Source organism: Pinus tabuliformis, chromosome Q, assembly GCF_031772625.1.
Source record: "Pinus tabuliformis cultivar Carrire ecotype Pingquan chromosome Q, CPIR1, whole genome shotgun sequence".
Lineage (NCBI taxonomy): Eukaryota > Viridiplantae > Streptophyta > Pinopsida > Pinales > Pinaceae > Pinus > Pinus tabuliformis.
Genome location: NC_142296.1, coordinates 810,526,610 through 810,546,469, shown reverse-complemented (window position 1 = coordinate 810,546,469; position 19,860 = coordinate 810,526,610).

Below are 19,860 nucleotides of genomic sequence, written 5' to 3'. Positions count from 1 at the left end.
AGAGCCGAAAACAGATATTGGGATGGAGGGAGTGGAGCCAACCACCACCAGTTCAGCCTTAAAGCGACCACGCGTGCCAGCACGAGCAAGGTCACGGAAAAAAACCAAGGCATCCAAGATGGACGATGAAACGATCACCTTAATTGAGGGTGACCTGTGTGACATCAGAGATGCGGTTCATGAAGCCACCAGGGAAGTGATCGATGACACCATGACATAGCAGCAGACTGTGTTGGGGGTGCTCAAGACACAACTGTAGGAAATTCAAGCACGGGCCCCACAACAAGGCATGATAGCTACACATGGAGCTTTGGGTACATCAGTAGCTGAGTAGTTTCTACAAGCCCAAATGGCTAATACGGTTGCACTACCGGCAGGAGCATTCATAGCAGAAGACATGGAGGATAGAGCTTTGGTAGGCCAGCTAACGAGACTTGGCTTAAATTTGGCTGCCCTCCTGCGACAAACCTTATATCAATTACAGGATGGTGCAACAATGGAGCTTTGCGTTATGGAAGGACGCGGTGTAGGTACTCATTGAGCAAAGAATTAACATCGAGATGTTGAGCCTCCAACGTGATGAAGCAGTTGCACAAAACTAGCTATTGGAGAAAATTGTGGGGGAAGGGTGTTGTCATGTCCCTGAGCTCGAGATTGCGGCATATTTACCTGTTGGTATACAGATCCACAAGTTGGCCAGTGGGTTGTGTGCAACAAATGAAGAAGCAGCAAAGATCCAGTTGGACCTCAACTTGAAGATCGCAAAACTGAATCTGAAAGCACAACCCTCTATCCCACCAGAGGTCACAGAGCAGTAGAAAGGCATCATTCAATCTGGGTGGGAAACAATAGCACGTGCCATGTAGGAGTGCACCATCTTGTTGGATCAGTCATTTATGACGGTCACTTCACCACAGGATGACCCAACCTTACAACGGTTGGAAACAGAAGCACGAGAGCTGCAGCAGGCCTATGATAATGTCTAGGGGACTGCACAGACAGTTGCTATTATACAGTGCTTGGCCAAGATGAGGGAGGCCCAGGCTCTCAAGATACAAGTTGATGCCACTTGGCATAAGGAAGAAGTGGTTAAAGAACTCATCCAGCCTTGGCTTGATGAGGCATTCGTGGTTTCCACCACCATAGAGCGATAGATGGCACACATGCAAGCAGTATATGAGCTCGGAAAAGCAACATAAACTGATATGGATACATTGGTGGCTCGCGTAGAATGGATATAGTAGATGGCAGAATATTTTATTGCAAGTGTCAATGATGCACCCAAGTTGCTGAATGACCTCCGTGCCAAGATTGCCACACCAGCCGAGTGACTCGGGATGAGTCACGACGATTGTGTTGGGGGCCTGTTGGGTAGCGGAGGCCCCGTGTAATGGTTTTGGGGCTGGAAGTCGACAATTTTGGGTAAAAGGGTGGTAAAGGTTCCTCAAAGTGCGCAGAGTGCGAATTGTAATGAGTTAAGGCTAAGCGTAGTCCACCTAAAAATATTAGAGATTAATCTAGAATGTGTCAGCTTGGCCATGGTCCGCAGACCATGGAAATGTATAAATAGAGTAAGGCTGTAGGCTTAGAGTTTAGTTTTTTTTTAGGTTTTGGATCTTAAGGTTATGGGTTTATGAAGGAAATATTCTCTCTACATTTGTAATTCCGAGTCAAGGGTGTTGGTAGATAGATAGAGGCTCTGCAGTTATGTGTGCATAGGCCTAGTAGAGTCCGCAACTGTGTGCTCGAACCCCTATAGCTGAGTGTGCAGGGTGGATCTGGTTGTACAGAGTAAAGAGATTAATAAAGATAAGTTGATTCTAAAATATCATATATCTATTTGTAGATCTGAATGTTTATGTTGTTGTTATGGCTTTTATAACTCTGTTTATGAGCGCGCACTAGGTTTAACTGTTAAATGTTTTCTTAAAGACCTTGCGAATTAGATCTAATCTATAATAAATCCATATTAATAATAAGATTCGAAAGTAACTGGTGTGGGTCTAAACGAAAGACACATCTCTGTGTAGAGTAGCGCAGAATGGTTCGCGACCTTCCAGACCACATCCAGACATCCTAAGGGTGCGGAAACCTAGTTCTAGCACCTTCCAATACTACGTTGGGTGAGACTTCAGTTCACACTCTGCGGATTGTTGTCAAAAGGGCCAGTAGTGCAAGATTTGTTTGGCTAAACCACTTCTAAACCTAGATCAGGCCCCTTCAAGCTAAAACTAACACATCCCACATTTCATCTCGGAGTCATCGATACATTCAATTGAAGCTTTTTTGGGGTAAGCTCACTTTTCATGTCTTGCGTTGTATCTCTGGCGCTTTTTGTGTTTTGCTTTGTATGAATGTTGTTTGCTTGATTTCAGTGAGTGCTTGCTATAATTTTCATACATACTAGCTTGTACTAGCACCGTTTCAGTTTTCGTTAACATATCACTATTGTCACATGCATGACATTGTTGTGGCGACTCGCTTCACACAAATGCATGTTTTCTCATTTTCCAAATCCTATAGTTGTTGTTTGCATGAATGAGCATTCACTCTTGTTTGCACTCATCTCATAATGCTTTCACACTTCTCATTTTTCAGTCACCCTTTGGCCGGACTGGGCTACCTTGGCCTCGACTGTGCCTTGCTTGGCTAGCACTATGCATTTCTGGAATCAAAGGCTCTGCCTTCCCTCCAGAAATTGTGCAAGTCTAGCCAGACACTGATCTCCAGGAATGCATTGTGCAATTATTGGAGGTAGTGTCTTGTTGGCCCCAGAAACTGCGCAATGCAGTTTGCTGGTTACATGTCACTACTGACTAAAATTACCATTGTGAAATTTTAGTCTTCTATAGGCTAGGTTGGATAGTGCATTGCGCAGTTCCAGTAGTCAATCAACCTCCTGAAAGTTGGGACAGTGCCTTGCGCAATTTTTGTAGTCAGTCTCCCGACCTCCCAGTGGAAATTGCGTGACCTTCATGATCAGTCACACAAGTATGTTGCAAGTTATTTCTTAAGTTTGTTTTGGTTTTCAGCTGACAGATTGCTTGCCATGAGTGTTTCCATGTCTTCAGGTATCGTAAGTGTTCATCTGCCTCTTCGCAGTACAGGTACAATGGTTTCCAAGAGAGCAGATTCGAAGACACCATTAAGAACACACTTGGGGATGCAATCAATCAAGTGTCAATGAACTTGCCTACCCACAAAGACATCAAGTTTTTCATAGAAAAGGACATCAAGATATCACGACAGAAACATCAAAACAAGGAGCACCATGAATAACAGCTGAAGGCAACATACTAGATGCAATGAACATAAGAGAAAGGTTGTTGACAACACAGAGGTGGAATAAAGTTGCAATCTCAAGCAAATCCACTTGTGATGAAAGAAACTTTAGAGATTCAAGCTATGACGTGATGACACAACATCGGTATTGCACAAAGGCAGAGAATGGATCAGAGAAGGAGTTGCATGTGTTGAAGCAACAATTGAAGGAAGAACATGAGCTACATAGACAAGAGAATGAGTTGTAGCAGGAACATGTACAACAAGGAGTGCAACATGCATAGATGAATGAAACTGTGCCTGTACAAGTTTTAGATCCATCATAGCAACTGGCACGGAGCAGACATGGTGAGAAGTGTTGTTGCTCGCATGCAAGGGAATTCAGTAACATGCATGTCATTCTGCACATGCATGCAATCTAACCCATTTGGCACACTCACAGAGGTAAAGACAAGAAGCAAGTTTGATTGGAGCTGAACATGCAGTTGATAGTTGATGTGCATGACCACCAGCACACAGTGCAATATCAAAAGGGACACTATGCATCAGTGTGTTGCTGGTTCAGCCGCACCCAAGAAGACTGAAAAAATAGTAGGTGCCATGTAGGAGTGCGCCAACTTGTTGGATTAGTCACTTATAATGGTCACTTCGCTACAAAAGACCCAACCTTACAGTGGTTGGAAACAGAAGCATGAGAGCTAAAACAGGCCAATGATAATGTTTGGGGGACCACGCAGATGGTTGCTATTATGCAGTGCTTGGCCAAGATGAGGAAGGCCCAGGTTCTCAAGATACAAGTTGATGCCGCTTGGCAGAAGGAAGCAGTGGTTAAAGAACACATCCAGCCTTGGCTTGATGAGGCATTCACGGTTTCCACCACCATAGAGCGGCAGATGGCACACATGTAGGCAGTATATGAGCACGGACAAGCAACAGAAACTGATACGGATACGTCCGTGGCTCGCATAGAACAGATATAGCAGATGGCAGAAGATTTTGTTGCATGTGTCAATGACGCACCGAAGCTGCTGAATGACCTCCATGCGAAGATTTCCACACTAGCCAAGTGACTCAGGAAGAGTCACAATGATCGTTTTGGGAGCCTATTAGGTAGCGAAGGCCTCGCGTAATGGTTTTGGGGCTGGAAGTCCACAATTTTGGGTAAAAGGGTGGTAGAGGTTCCTCGAAGTGTGTAGAGCGTGAATTGTAATGGGTTAAGGCTAAGGGTAGTTTGCCTTAAAATATTAGAGATTAATCTAGAATGTGTCAGCTTGCCCATGGTCCACGGACCATGGAAATGTATAAATAGAGTAAGGTTGTAGGCTTAGAGTTTAGTTTTTTTTGGGTTTTGGATCTTAAGGTTATGGGTTTATGAAGGAAATATTCTCTCTGCGTCTGTAAGTCTGAGTCAAGGGTGTTGGTAGATAGATAGAGGCTCTGCAGTTGTGTGCACAGAGGCCTGGTAGAGTCCGTAGCTGTGTGTGCGGACCCTGTAGCTGAGTGCGTAGGGTAGATCTGGCTGTACGGAGTAAAGAGATTAATAAAGATAACTCGATTCTGAAATATCGTATATCTATTTGCAAATATGAATGTTTATGTTGTTGTTATGGTTTTTATAACTCTCTTTATGAGCACGCACTAGGTTTAACTGTTAAATGTTTGCTTAAATACCTGGCGAATTAGATCTGATCTATAATAAATCCATATTAATAATAAGATTTGAAAGTAACTGGCGTGGGTCTACGCAAAGGACAAATCTCTGTGCATAGTAGCGCAGAATGGTTCGCGACCTTCCAGACCACATCCAAACATCCCAAGGGTGTGGAAACCTAGTTCTAGCACCCTCCCATACTACATCGGGTGAGACTTTAGTTTGCGCTCCACGGATTATTGCCAAAAGGGCTGTAGTGTGGGATTTGTTTCGCTAAAACACTTCTAAACCTGGGTTAGGCCCCTTCAAGCCAACACTAACACATCCCACATTTCATCTAGGAGCCATTGACACATTCAACTGAAGCTTTTTTGGGGTAAGCTCACTTTTCATGTCTTGCGTTGTATTTCTGGTGATTTTTTTATTTTTCTTTGTATGAATGTTGTCTGCTTGATTTCAGTGAGCGCTTGCTGCCATTTTGATACATACTAGCTCGTACTGGCACCATTTTAGTTTTCGTTAACATATCACTGTTGTCACATGCATGACACTGTTTTGCAAAGACGGTCGCCATTGCGGTGACTCGCTTCACACACATGCATGTTTTCTCATTTTCCGAATCCTATAGTTGTTGTTTGCAAGAATGATCATTCACTCTTGTTTGCACTCATCTCATCATGCTTTCACACTTCTCATTTTTCAGTCACCCATTGGCCGAACTGGGCTACCTTGGCCCTGACTGTGCCTTGCTCAGCTAGCACTGTGCATTTCCAGAATCGAAGGCTTTGCCTTCCCTCCAGAAATTGTGCAAGTCTGGCCAGTCACTAATCTCCAGGCATGCATTATGCAATTATTGGAGGCAGTGTCTTGTTGGCCCAAGAAACTACACAATTTAGTTTGCTGGTTGCATGTCACTACTGAATGAAATTGCACATTGTGTAATTTCAGTCTCCTGTAGGTTAGGCTATATAGTGCATTGCATAGTTCCAGCAGTTAGTCAGCCTCCTATAAGTTGGGACAGTGCCTTGCACAATTTTGGCAGTCAGTCTCCCGACCTCCCAAGGGAAATTGCACGACCTTCATGATCAGTCACATAGGTATGTTGCAAGTTAGTTCTCAAGTTCATTTTGGTTTTCGACTGACAGATTACTTGCCATGAGTGTTTCCATGTCTCCAAGTATTGTAAGTGTTCATCCGCCTCTCAGCAGTACAGGTACAATGGTTTCCAGGAGAGCAGATTTGAAGACACCATTAAGAGTACACTTAGGGATGCAATCAATCAAGTGTCTATGAACTTGCCTACCCACGAAGACATCAAGTTTTTCATAGAAAAGTACATCAAGATATGACGAAAGAAACATCACAACAAGCAGCACCATGAATAACATCTGAAGGCGGCATACTAGATGCAATGAATGTAAGAGAAAGGTTGTTGATAACATAGACGTGGAATAAAGTTGCAAGCTCAAGCAAATCCACTTGTGATGAAAGAAACTTCAGAGATTCACGCTATGAGGTGACGACGTGACATGGATATTGTGCAAAGGTAGAGAATGGGTCAGAGAAGGAGTTGCATGTGCTGAAGCAACAACTAAAGGAAGAACATGAGTTGCATAGATGAGAGAATGAGTTGTAGCAAGAACATGTACAACAAGGAGCGGAACATGCATAGATGAATGAAACTGTGCATGTACAAGTTTTAGATCCATCCTAGCAGCTGGCACGGAGTAGACATGGTGAGCAGTGTTGTTTCTTGCATGCAAGGGAATTCAGTAACATGCATGTCATTGTGCACATGTGTGCAATCTAACCCATTTGGCACACTCACATAGGCAAAGACAAGAAGCAAGTTTGATTGGAGCTGAACATGCAGTTGACAGTTGATGCGCATGACCACCAACACACACTGGAATATCAACAAGGACACTATGCATCAGTGTGTTTCTGGTTCGGCTGCACCTAAGAAGACCATGTGCATGTTATCAGATGAATTGGATGGAGGATCCACACCAATGCATCGAGATGCAACGAAGGTAAGAGTTTGCTTCAGCAAAATGTCACCATGGAGAGCATGCACACCATCACGGACAACCAAGATTGGCATCAACTCACCACCTTCACCATCAGAAGCATGTTAAAGAGTTGGTATCATCACAATGGACTGAGTGTCAATGATGTCTTGCATGGCTTTCTCAAGCCATTTTGTATCATGTGGGCACATGTGCATTGTAATGCAACATCTTGTCAAGTGGAATTTCAAGTGTTGATAGTTGGATGTAACAGTCATAGAGTAGATTAAGGGTCATGAGGGTAGCTAAACTATCAAAAAGGGGAATTTCAAGGGTCAACCCATCCTTTGCTATAAATAGGACCTCATAACTCATTGTAAGGGATTTTGGTCATCCAAGCTTCCAATAGGACTATCTTAGAGAGAGCTTGGACAATATTTAACGAGCCTTGGCTTCTCCACTGCGCAGGGCTAGTACATCTCTTTATAGGAGCAAGCGGTTGTGGCAGTAACATTCCTCTGTCGGAACTAGTGGTTGGACATGGATGTATTGTATGATAGGAACTTACACTGCTTAATATATCAAGAGCCAACACATTTCATGCATATGTTGTATTGTATTCTATGCTATCTGATTTACTCTAAATGATATATGTATATGTTTTTATGCGTGCATGTATAACTTTTTGTGTATGTATGTATGAATCTTTCTAAAATGTGTTGTTTTTTTAACCATCCCTTTGGATTGCTAGCTAACTTTCCTTCCATGTTGTGATGCATCTTTTCTCATGTTTTCCCTTTTTAACCCTGTGCTATCACAGGTTTCCAAGGGGCGCACTCATCTCAACCCCCGTGTGTTAGAACCTCTCATGCACCTTCCTTGGATCACTGCATATGTCACACCTTTGCTACCAACAGAGTTATCTTACTTTCCTCTGTGCGAAATTGCGGTCAAGGAATTACTGTACAACCCACTGCTGGGACTCCTACACCAAACGGTCTGAGGTCTAATTGGGATATCTTATCGGGGAGATCCCCTTACATGTTGGCAGGTCCAACACCATCAAAATTTTGGCACTATTACGAAGGCCAAATGACAAGCTGAGTCCTCACATCTATTTTGAATCTCTACATATATCATGACTAACTACCGAGTTCATCTTCCTAAGTGTATGTCTTATGGAAACGACTTCATTATCTCATAATAGATCTCTGATAACTTGTCACATAAAACATATGATCTTCAAGGCCACGTAGCCTTGGTTAGGCATGCTGTCGGTGTTGTAGGCTCATGTGAAAGACATGGAAGCTTTGAAGAATACATGACCTATGCGTTATTCATTGACACGCTCCGAGGGCACCCAATGCACTTGTGTGTCACCGTGCTTTCAGTCACTTTAACCATAAAGCACTTGATCAAGAAATTCTAAAATTATGAAAAGAACCTGATGAATCTGTTGATTAGTTTTACACACACTTTTGTAATCTTGCATACCAATTGCCCAAAGATGAAATTGACTAGTCACTAGGATTTTATTTATGGAATATTTGAGTATCTTCTTCGCATATCTGAACCCCACTCAACACACTTTGGTGATGGAGTTGCGCAATCACATGCATTCATAGTTGTTGTCACAAGTGACTATCCGCCTTCACCTCATCAAACAACTCCACCACCACGGAGTGATGTGGGAGATCATGCACACACATCTATTGAATTGTCACATCCTCCCACCCCACCTGCTCTCGATATATGCATAGATTTGGCTTGCAATCATGTTGGTTGTCATGTGGATTCATTCCCTCAACCTTCGTCCCCGCATTCTGTTGATCCTTCAAATTGTACTGTATTGTGTTCTTCCATTCCAGACTCCTCACTTGCTGTGAATGAAGATCAAGTTGTCAAAGGAGTGGGTGTTATGAAACCAACCTGTGCCATCATTCATGATGAGTGTGTGTGGGAATCTAAAGAAGAACCTGTGGTGAAGGATGAATCCCTTCCAACCGCACCTCATCCGCTTTATCCTGACATCCCTTGTGATTCTACCGCTGTTGATTTTCCCTCTAAAAACCCATTTCCGGATGTTTCTACTTCTGATCATTCACAGGACATATCAGATGTCAGTCTGTCATCACAGTGCAGAGAGGACACATCTTCCTTTAGAAATCTATCCAATATGTCATCTATCATTTCTAAAAACATAGAGGGTGAACATCCTTTCTTCTCATCTACCCCTCTACACGATTCATCAAATCATGAGGATGTCGGCAAACATCCTAGATTTTCTGATCTTGGTTGTCGTGATCTCTCTACTTCTTCAACTAATCATGATGTTGATTCAATTGTTGTTAATCTGTCTAAGACACTGGTCTACGATGATCTATTTGTCGACGAAGTCGAAACCCCCTAGATTGTCAAGGCACTTCAGCCTGAGCTAATGGTTATGTCAGGTCCTCGCTGTCTTGAGGTTGGTTTCACTTCCGATCAGGAAGTTATTGAAAAACTCTAGGCTCATCGTCACTCTCTTCTTTGCATTAAAGATCAACCAAACACCTAGATTTGACTTCCTCCATAGGAACTACACATTCCCATCGCTCATGCGTTGGAGGAATCTTACATAGAAAACACACAAGAAAAACTTAAGTGGTATACCTTTCTCACGCTTGCTTGCACATCATAGTCAAGATAATGTATACAATCAACATCTGCATGTAGTGTAGCACATCACCTTGGCAAGTCCACAGAGTGCATGTCATGCGCTTTCACTCATTTTTGTTCTGTGGACGCTTGTAAGCTCAGAGTGTGTCTGTCTTCATTGTTGTATCTTTCACATCTATCTTGTACAAGAACCATGCCTTCACCAACACAAGTTAACCAACGTGATGGTAGCTGCATTGGAAGTATCACTTCTCATGAGACAACCCATGCACTGTTAGCTTAGGAGTAGGAGTAGTGTTTGCCTTTTGAGTTGTTTGTTTGCTTGGATGTTTGCTTCTTTCTTTGTGTGTTTTTTTCTTTATTGTGTGTTTGATTACTTGCTTTGGTTTCACTTTTACTTTTGCTTCTGCTTTTCTTTGATTTTGTTTGCTTGTTTTGTTCATAGGTTAGTTTCACATGAAACCATGTGCGAATATTGAAACAAGCTAGGTAAAGTACGAGAGGACTTGTACAACTATCAACATTTGGTTATCTGTTGTCTGCTCTCTTCTGTAAGAACCTTTTTTCCTCATTCCATGATACATCAATGGAAAATACATACTGTTCGAAGTGAACCTTGGTGAAAACACAACTCTTGCGCGCTAACTAGTATCACCTACTCTAGTCGGTTTTTTTTGGGTTAATCCTTGTCAACTCAGTCAAGTAGAGTAAGGTGAGGGGGGAACCTTAACAAGCACATCATAGGTATACATAAACTACTTCTCAAAAGGAAAAACCTCTTCTCCTCTCAATAAGTTAGGATCCCTCTTCTGCCTTTGAAATGAATAAGTGGTATGCACAGTTATGAAGATGAAAAATGAAAAAGTGAAAAGTGAAAAAAGTTTGAAAAAAATGAAAATGTATAAGGAGAAATAAGAGAAAGGCTTCTTGCATAGAGAGGTGATGCAAGTAACTCAGCTGGGGTACTGACCAAGCTCTTTGGTAGCGGATCCATGCTTGTGTTCCTATGTGACTCCGCTGGGGTACTGTCCAGGCCTGCTTTTAGTAGAGCAACACCTGAGATAAAACTAAGACTCTGACAACTATATTTCTTGTGCACCAATATACCCCTCAACCCAGATCAAAATAACTATGTTGACTTGGCTTGGAATGTGTGTCAATCGACCAAGAGCTTGGTAGATGCTACATGTTACAATAAAGAAAGTGTGGAAACCAAGATGAATTGAAAAATGAACATACTTTCGGAGGTGTTAGACTTGCATTTCACGAACAAGGTCTATTCAAAGAGTTGGAGTTCTACCAGTGCGTCTCCAAGTGTTGTAGTGGCTACAACCACCCTCCAAATTTTTTCCTTAGCTTCGCTTTGGAGCCTCCCCACCAACCTTTCACAACAACATATCTTGCCTTGTCAAGTACACAAGCTTTAGTTATTTTCTTGTAGAAAGAAAACCTATATATCAAAGCTTGATGCATTACCCTCATAGGTTGTTCCTCCAGATTTGGTCCAGATGCAAGTGGAGAAAATCCCTCAAGAAATTGCATAGTTTTGTAGGGAAACTAGCCTTCCCTCCAAAAATTGCACAATTCTAGAGGGCAACCATCCGTCCCTCCATAAATTACACAATTCTTTCTGGAAGCTCGCTAGGCTCAAGAATTGTGCAAATCTGCCAGTCAAGCTTCACTGAGAAAATCGTGCAATTCTTCCCAACAGGTTTTCTCAGCCTAAGAATTGCGCAATCTGGGGCACTAGTCAGCTACTCTGCCTAAAAATTGCACAAATCTCCTAGCTAGCTAGCCCAGCTCCCTCCCAAAAATGCGCATTTGTTCGTCCCAGTTGAGTAGACTGTTTCATGTGCAGTTGAGTTGACTGGTTCCCTCTGGGACTGAGAAAAACTGATTTTCATGCATGGGCTGCTTTCCCCAAGGCAACATGAAAAGGCATCTCTTGAATCAGGGATCTACTTTTAGCACCAGGAGGTTGCATGCAAGGATCTTTTCAGAAACCTCCCACCAAGTGTCACTTTTCCTATATTTGTGGCATGCATGTCACATCTTTGATTTATAAAAACTCATGGACTGGACACTACAGAGTTCTTTCCTCACATCAACCTCGCATCTCTAACATCCCACATTGCATCTAGGAGTTGTCGATACATTCAGCTTAGCTGTTTTGGGGTAAGCCTGCTTTTCATGTCTCACGCTGCGTTTCTGGCGCTTTTTTTTGTTTTTCTTTGTATGAATGTTGTCTACTTGATTTTAGTGAGTGCTTACTATCATTTTTATACATAATAGCTTGTACTAGCACCGTTTCAGTTTTTGTTAACATCTCACTATTGTCGCATGCATGACATTGTTTTGCACAAATGGTCGCCATTACAGTGACTTGCTTCACACACATGCATGATTTCTTGTTTTCCAAATGTTGCACTTGTTGTTTGCATGAATGATCATTCACTCTTATTTGTACTCATCTCATCATGCTTTCAGACTTCTCATGTTTTCAGCCACCCGTCGGTTGGATTGAGCTGCCTTGGCGCAAACCGTGCCTTGCCTGGCTAGCACTGTGTATTTTTGGAAGCGAAGGCTCTACCTTCCCTCTAGAAATTATGCAAGTCTATCCATGTATTGACCTCCAGGCATGCATTGCGCAATTATTGGAGGCAGTGTCCTGTTGGCCCTAGAAACTGCACAATGCAGTTTGCTGGTTGCATGTCACTACTGACTAAAATTACACATTGCATAATTTCAATCCTCAATAGGCCTAGATGGAATGTGTATTGCGTAGTTCCAGCAGTCAGTCAGCCTCCTGATAGCCTGGACTGTACCTTGTGCAGTTTTGGCATTCAGTCTCCCGACCTCCTAGCGGAAATTGCACAACCTTCATGATCAATCACACAGGTATGTTACAAGTCAGTTCTCAAGTTCGTTTTGGCTTTCGACTGAAAAATTTCTTGCCATGAGTGTTGCCATGTCTCCAAGTATCATAGGTTTTCATCTGCCTCTCAGCAGTACAGGTACAATGGTTTCCCGGAGAACAGAGTCGAAGACATCGTTCAAAGAAAACTTGGGGATACAGTTGATCAAGTGTCTATGAACTTGCCTACCTACAAAGACATCAAGTTGTTTGTAGACTATGACATAAATATATGATGACATTAACATCAAAACAAGTAGTACCATGAACAACAAATGAATGCAACATACCAGATGCAACGAACACAAGAGGAAGGTTGTTGACAACACAAAGGCAGAACAAGGTTGCAAGCTCAAGCAGATCCACTTGTGATGAAAGTAACTTTAGAGACTCAAGCTATGAGGTGACGATGCAACATGGAGATCGCGCAAAGGCAGAGAATGGAACAGAGAAATATTTTCATGTGCTGAAGCAACAACTCAATGAAGAACAAGAGCTGCATAGACGAGAGAATAAGTTGTAGTAGGAATAGGTAAAACAAGGGGCACAACATGCATAAATGAATGAAACTACGTCCTTACAAGTTATAGATCCATCCTAGCAGTTGTCATGGAGCAGACATGGTGAGTAGTGTTGTTGATTGCTTGCAAGGGAATTCAAGAGGATGCATGCGATCTAACCCATTTGGCACACTCACTGAGGCAAAGACAAGAAGCAATTCTGACTGGAGCTGAACATGTAGTTGACAATTGATGCACATGACCACCAACACACAATGGAAGATCATCACAGACACTATGCATCAGTGTGTTTCTAGTTTGGCTGCACCTAAGAAGACCATGTGCATGTTAGAAGACGAGTTGGATAGAGGAGCCACACTAATGCACCGGGATGCAACAGAGGCAAGAGTTCACTTCAGCAAGATGTCACCATGGAGTGCATGCACACCATCATAGACAACCAAACTTGGCATCATCTCACCACCTTCACCATCACAAGCATGTCAAAGAGTTGGTATCATCACAACGGACCGAGTGTTAGCGATGTCTTGCATGGCTTTCTCAAGCCATTTTGTCTCACATGGTCACATGTGCATTGTAATGTAACATCTTGTCAAGTGGAAGTTCAAGTGTTGATAGTTGGATGTAACAGTCATAGAGTAGATGAAGAGTCATGAGGGTAGATGAACTGTCACAGAGGGGAATTTCAAGGGTCACCCCACCCTTTGTTATAAATAGAACCTCATAACTCATTGCAAGGGCTTTTTGTTTGCCAAGCTTCTGATAGGACTATCTTAGAGAGAGCTTGGATAGTATTGTAACGAGCCTTGGCTTCTCCACTGTGTAGAGCTAGTACATCTCTTTGGAGGAGCAGGCAGTTGTGGTTGTAACATTCCGCTATCAGAATTAGTGGTTGGACATGGATGTATTGTATGACAGAAAATTACACTTCTTAATATAACAAGAGCCAACATGTTTCATGCATATGTTGTATTTTATTCTATGCTATCTTGTTTACTCTAAATGATATATGTATCTGTTTGCTTACACATGCATGCATAGATTTTTGTGTATGTATGTATGAATCTTTCTGAAATTTGTTGCTGGTTTAACTGTCACTTTGGATTGCTAGCTAACTTTCCTTCCATGTTGTGATGCATATTTTCTCATTTGTTCCGTTCTTAACTCCGTGCTATCATAGGTTTCCAAGGGGTGCACTCATCTCAACCCCTGCGCGTTAGAACCTCTCATGCACCTTACTTGGCTCACTGCATATGTCACACCCTTGCTACCAATAGAGTTATCTTACTTGCCTCTATGTGAAATTGCGGTCAAGGCATTATCGCACGACCCACTACTGGGACTCCTACACCAAACGGTCTGAGGTCTAATTGGGACTTCTTACGGGGGGGATCCCCTTACATGTTGGTAGGTCTAGCATCATCAACAATAACTTAGAGATTGCATGCCTTAATGGAAATTTCTTCACATGCGATGATAGGTTTTCACCATTGGCCTTCGAGTGGATGATTCCACAAGTGTTTGACTTCAGATTTATTTTTCACATTCACAGATTTCACTGTCATAGCTTGAGAACCATTTTCATCGCTGGTGGTTTCTCTCGTCCCTGTTAACGCTCCACATTATTGACCATTAATCTAGTGGTTTTCTAGCATGTTGGACTTAGACACATTCATTCACATGTTAGAATTTGTACTTTGATCAGGTTGGGATGGAGCGCAAGACCTTGAGTCTTGTCTAATATGACTCAGGCTGCGTGGAGTTATGTATTATTCATGATTGTACACAAGTTTCTACTATACAGATGGTTGTGACCATACCGTGGGACTTTACATTTATGATGATCCTTCTATATTTGGTGGCTATGTCCATACCTTGGATCTTATATTTGTAGATGATCCTTCTCATTTAGATGGTTGCCCCATACCATGGTTATTTTTTATAGTCCTCTATCTAGATGGTTGTGTCCATACCGTGGATTCATGTTTTGATATTAGATATGTATAGGTATATGCATCCTTGATTTGTAGGTCTCCTGACATTTTTTGTTCTTGTCCTTGAAAAAGATCGTAAAGCATCTTAACCATCACTCCCTGTTCTGCCTTCATGCTTTAGGGGGCATCTGTTATACAATATTTTTTCATGCCTTCCACACTTCCCTGTGTCATGACCCGATGTGCCCAAAACATGACCATCATGCAGTGTACTCATCCAGATATGTAGCTCAAATCCTCCCTAAAACACTATTTGGATAATGCCTTGAGCTTCCCCTGAAGGAAATGGCTCTAAAACCCTAGTTTTAGAATCATCTCTCCTCTGATACGAAAAACCGCGATGGTCACTAGTTCCACTATACTAGTCCCACGATGCCATTGCTTCGTTGGCTTGGATACCCCCAATGATCCCTAAAAGGAAATTTTCCCAAAGAGGACAAGAAGCTTCATGATCTAGAAGCTTCCAGGAAGACGAGCTGGAGGTTGTTCTGCATGGATGAGGTCGAGTTATCTCAACTTGGCCTTTTGGTCTTATCCCTATGAACTACCTCCTTGAGATGAGGTCCTTCTCCTGTATTTGGAGATATCCTAACTCCCTTTCCCTTCCCATATATTCATCTTCTCCCATTCCCAAATGGTTGGTCTTTGGAGATTTGCACCCTTATGCTGAGATTGTGCCTACATGTTACTCATTTGGCTTGTAGAAGGAGTGCTTGCAGAGCTTGAGCTTGGAATTGGACATTCACTCAAGGAGAGCTTATTGACATCAAGGCTTGGTTGTATGCTTCCTCCTTTACTCTATTAATATATACAACTGTTGGTTTATTTTCCAAAAATGTGCATGCTGATGTATCATTTATCTTAACGCTCCTTGATCTATTAAGTAGCTTAGTTTTGATTATGATATTTGTACTTGTTTGCTTTGTTGTGTCTTGATATCTTGTGTAGGCATTAAAACACTACGAGTAGTAGGATCGAGTCTGTGGCACAAGAGATTCAAGGTCTTCAACAAAAGAGAATATTATATCATCAGAACGAGGTAGGACGTCTTCCTCTTCTTATATTTCAATTGTAACTTAGGAAAGTGTCTTGTAGATTGCCATGTAGGTTTTTAGTCCCACTCATTGGGCTAGAGGGATCGTCTATGTCCGCAGAGAGGATTTCCTAGACAACAGACCTTCTTAACCATCATAAGTGAAGGACCAAATAATTGATGTGATAGTGAAGATAGCTTGAAATACCGGGTATGGCCGACTAAAAATGAGTCAAGAGACAACGCAAAATGGCCGACACTACTTGACTTCCCTTGAACAAAAGCACAACTCATATGTGACCCTATGGAAACATTAAATAAGTTTGTATAAGTTTGCAATGCAGGAAGCATTAACAAAATCTCCATATGATTGGAAGAGATAACCAACTGGAGGAGGACTAACTCAAGAACAAGGTTATGTATATCCTAAAGTCAAACTAAGTCCCATCCCAATGGAGGAAAGATTTATTTTGAGTGATTTTTCAAGGGAGACACAACTAATGCTTACTGCCATCCATTATGGAAGTAAATTTCCTATTCCCAGTATTTTTTTTGGAATATATATACATATATATATTTTTTTGTCTTTTTCATATTTAAATCCTAAAAAGGAATAAAAGAATGTCTATAGTACAATGGAAATAACAAGTATTAAAAGCATATACACTAGTTTCTGGGTCTGGAACATTCCTATGCTCAATGCAAGGTGGCGTAAACTGGTTGTTAACACTCAAAGGAATGTTCTTTCCATGGATAAGAGGTGTCAAGTCACAGAGGCTAATGAATGCATGGTTTGAACTTGCAGAAAGGTTATGGTAAAAATGGCTTAAACATGAGTCCAAATGAATCTGAGTTAAGGCCAGAAAGGTACAAGTAGTCAATATGCAATGCAACAGTACAAAATAACACATGGGAGCCTCTAAGGTATAAAGCCAGAATGATAGTGAAGAAGAAGAGAAATTAGGCTTCATCACAAATTCATGGCAGGACTAAAGAGCACTCCTGAGCCTAAGCAATTATTGTAGTATGGGAAACATATTCTATAGAGGATCTAAGTAGGAAGCCCATGTAAGGAGTGACTCTACCATTATGTTACGATTTTATAAGATGATGAGTGAAAGTGGTTTGAAAACTACAACATAATGGGGTCAACCCTTTGGAAAAATATTACAGTATGAGGTTGAGATGCATAATGAAACGAAGAAAGTGATATGTTATAACCTATATTATGGTGACGAAAATGATACCTACCACGATATGTCTATGATTGTGGAGTCAAAGTGTTGGAAAAATATCACAAAGTCTTCATTTACCCTGGAAAACAACCTTCCCCAACACTTTAAGCCAAAAATTAAAAAGTTCATGAAATAATAAAATTTAAAAATTATGAACTTGATAAAAGGGGGTTTTTAAAGTTTTAATATAAAAAGAATTTCAACTCACCAAAATTCATTTTAACTTGCAAGTGTTGAGATCTTGGGAGAAATTTTTTTGCAACTCCATTTCATGATTTCCTCAACCAATTCGTCAACCGAAGGCTTCCAGGTAATTCTAAATCCATAATGTCATCCAATTTATGCATTTTGAATAGATTCAATTGATTTTCACCATAGGAATTTTATTTTTAAATTTTTTCTCTGTATGTATGTGGGTTGAACCTTTTAAAGTTTCATATATAAATCCCTACATGTGGGGTTTCAAGGCAAATATGTGTGTACACATGATTGTCACTTGAGGAAGTTGCGTACGCACAAAGAAATTTGAAAATTCTAATTTCTAATGGATGAATATTCTTAAATTTGCAGGATGATAATTGTTTGGAAAGAGAGGGATCATAGTGACGTTGACAATAAGGTTTTAGAGGACCCAATGGCATTAGATGCATTAATAAGATGTGGATTGCTCAATTTTTTCATGATATCCCAAACTCAGTCGTTAGATATGCTTGTTCATTATTGGGATCCAAAGAAGGTGGTTTTTATGATTTATCAAATTCCCTTACAAATCGATGTGTAAGATACTTAATTCATGACAAGAATTTCCTGAAGAGGGGATGCAGTTGATCTAAAAGAGAGGGCCTGAATGTCTCTAATTACATAGATATCTATTTCATACAAGGGACATATAAGGTCAGAGCACAAATTCTGATAAAAAATGTGACTAGTCTACCAATCAAGATTATCCTCTTTACCATTGTCAGAGTAGCAGGCTCGATAACTCTACATAAGGCCTCTCAACCTGCCATGTTCTTGGTAGTAGAGTGACTTCATCTAAAAGTCTTTGATTGGTGTACATGGCTCTTGGTTTGCATGAAGAAGAAATTTTCTTTAGTGAGATGAGGGAAAACGAAGAATTTTGGATATAGGAGCATACTTTGTTCCTTTTTATTTGAGAGAGTACCAACAATTTGACCCAAAGTGTCTACAATCATCAACAGTGGCAAGGATTCGAGGATGGCTAGATGGGTAGACTTGATCAAGCTACCTGTCAGAGGTGAAGTCACTTGAGCAACATTTGATGACGAGTTCTTCCTTTGGTAGGAGGAACAAGTAATATCTATTGATCAGGACCCCTATTTAGGCATAGACTATTGAGAGGACCTGGATCTACCACTTCTCAAGGGCACTGCATGGGGCAAGATGGGTAATTTTTTTTTAAATTTTTATGTAATTTGATTTTTTGGATTTTGAATATGATCTTAAGAAGTGAAAATTCTTTCTTCGTGAAACACAAATATTACAATATTATTTGATCATGATGTAGATGTTGGACCAGTGAGACTTGAGTGTCTACATAGGCATAGGCGTCACAGTAGAGATGTAGAGAGAGCAACAATTGAGACTGAGAAAGTCCTTCATACAGTTCAGAGGAACTTGGAGAGTTTGACTCACTAGGTTCCCATGGTAGCCATAGAGGATCTCCCTGAGGCCATTTAAAGGCGAGTGGTAGGAGTACCACGAGAGTGGGTTCCACTCTTTCAATGGGTGGTGAATGCCATCATATTCTTATATGATGCTCATCTAGGGAAGAGCCCACAAACTTATATTAGATGACTGAGCTTTTTATGGACATGATTGGGCTTAAGCCCTAATTTTGTAGGACATTTGTCCAAATTTTGTAATATTTTAGACATATTATTCCTATCTATATACGTAAGGTTTCACAATTATTTAATGATATGTACAAATGATTTTATGGTATTTTTTATTTTAACGTGATGAATGATTAATGTGCCAATCTAATGTTTGATTGGCTATAGAATCAACGAATGAATTTTATGATCGTGGAAGATGAATAAAATTTATAAAATAAAACGATCTCTGTAATAATATCACTCTCAGAAATTGACGATGTAATAAATGACCTGTCACATGATATATGTTATTTAATTGAGACACCACCATCTATGAATCTAAATAAACCACTAATGATTCAATACCAAAAGATATTGCTTCAGATATTAAATTAATGACAACACAATATTCATCCATATTGTTGGATGTAGGACTGATACATATGCCTCTTGAGACCAACAACTGACCAGATGGATAATATATTAACCAAGTGGTGGTGTTGTCTAGCTAAATCCTCTCTATAGACAGAGACGATCCCTCTAGCCCAATGAGTGGGACTAGCAACCTACATGACAATCTACAAGGACACTTGCCTAAATTACAATAAAAAAGAGAGAAGAGGAAGATGACCTACCTCATTCTGATGCTATAACGTACTCCTTTGTTGAAGACCTTGAATCACTTGTGCCTCAAGCTCACTTCTACTACTCACAATGTTTGGATA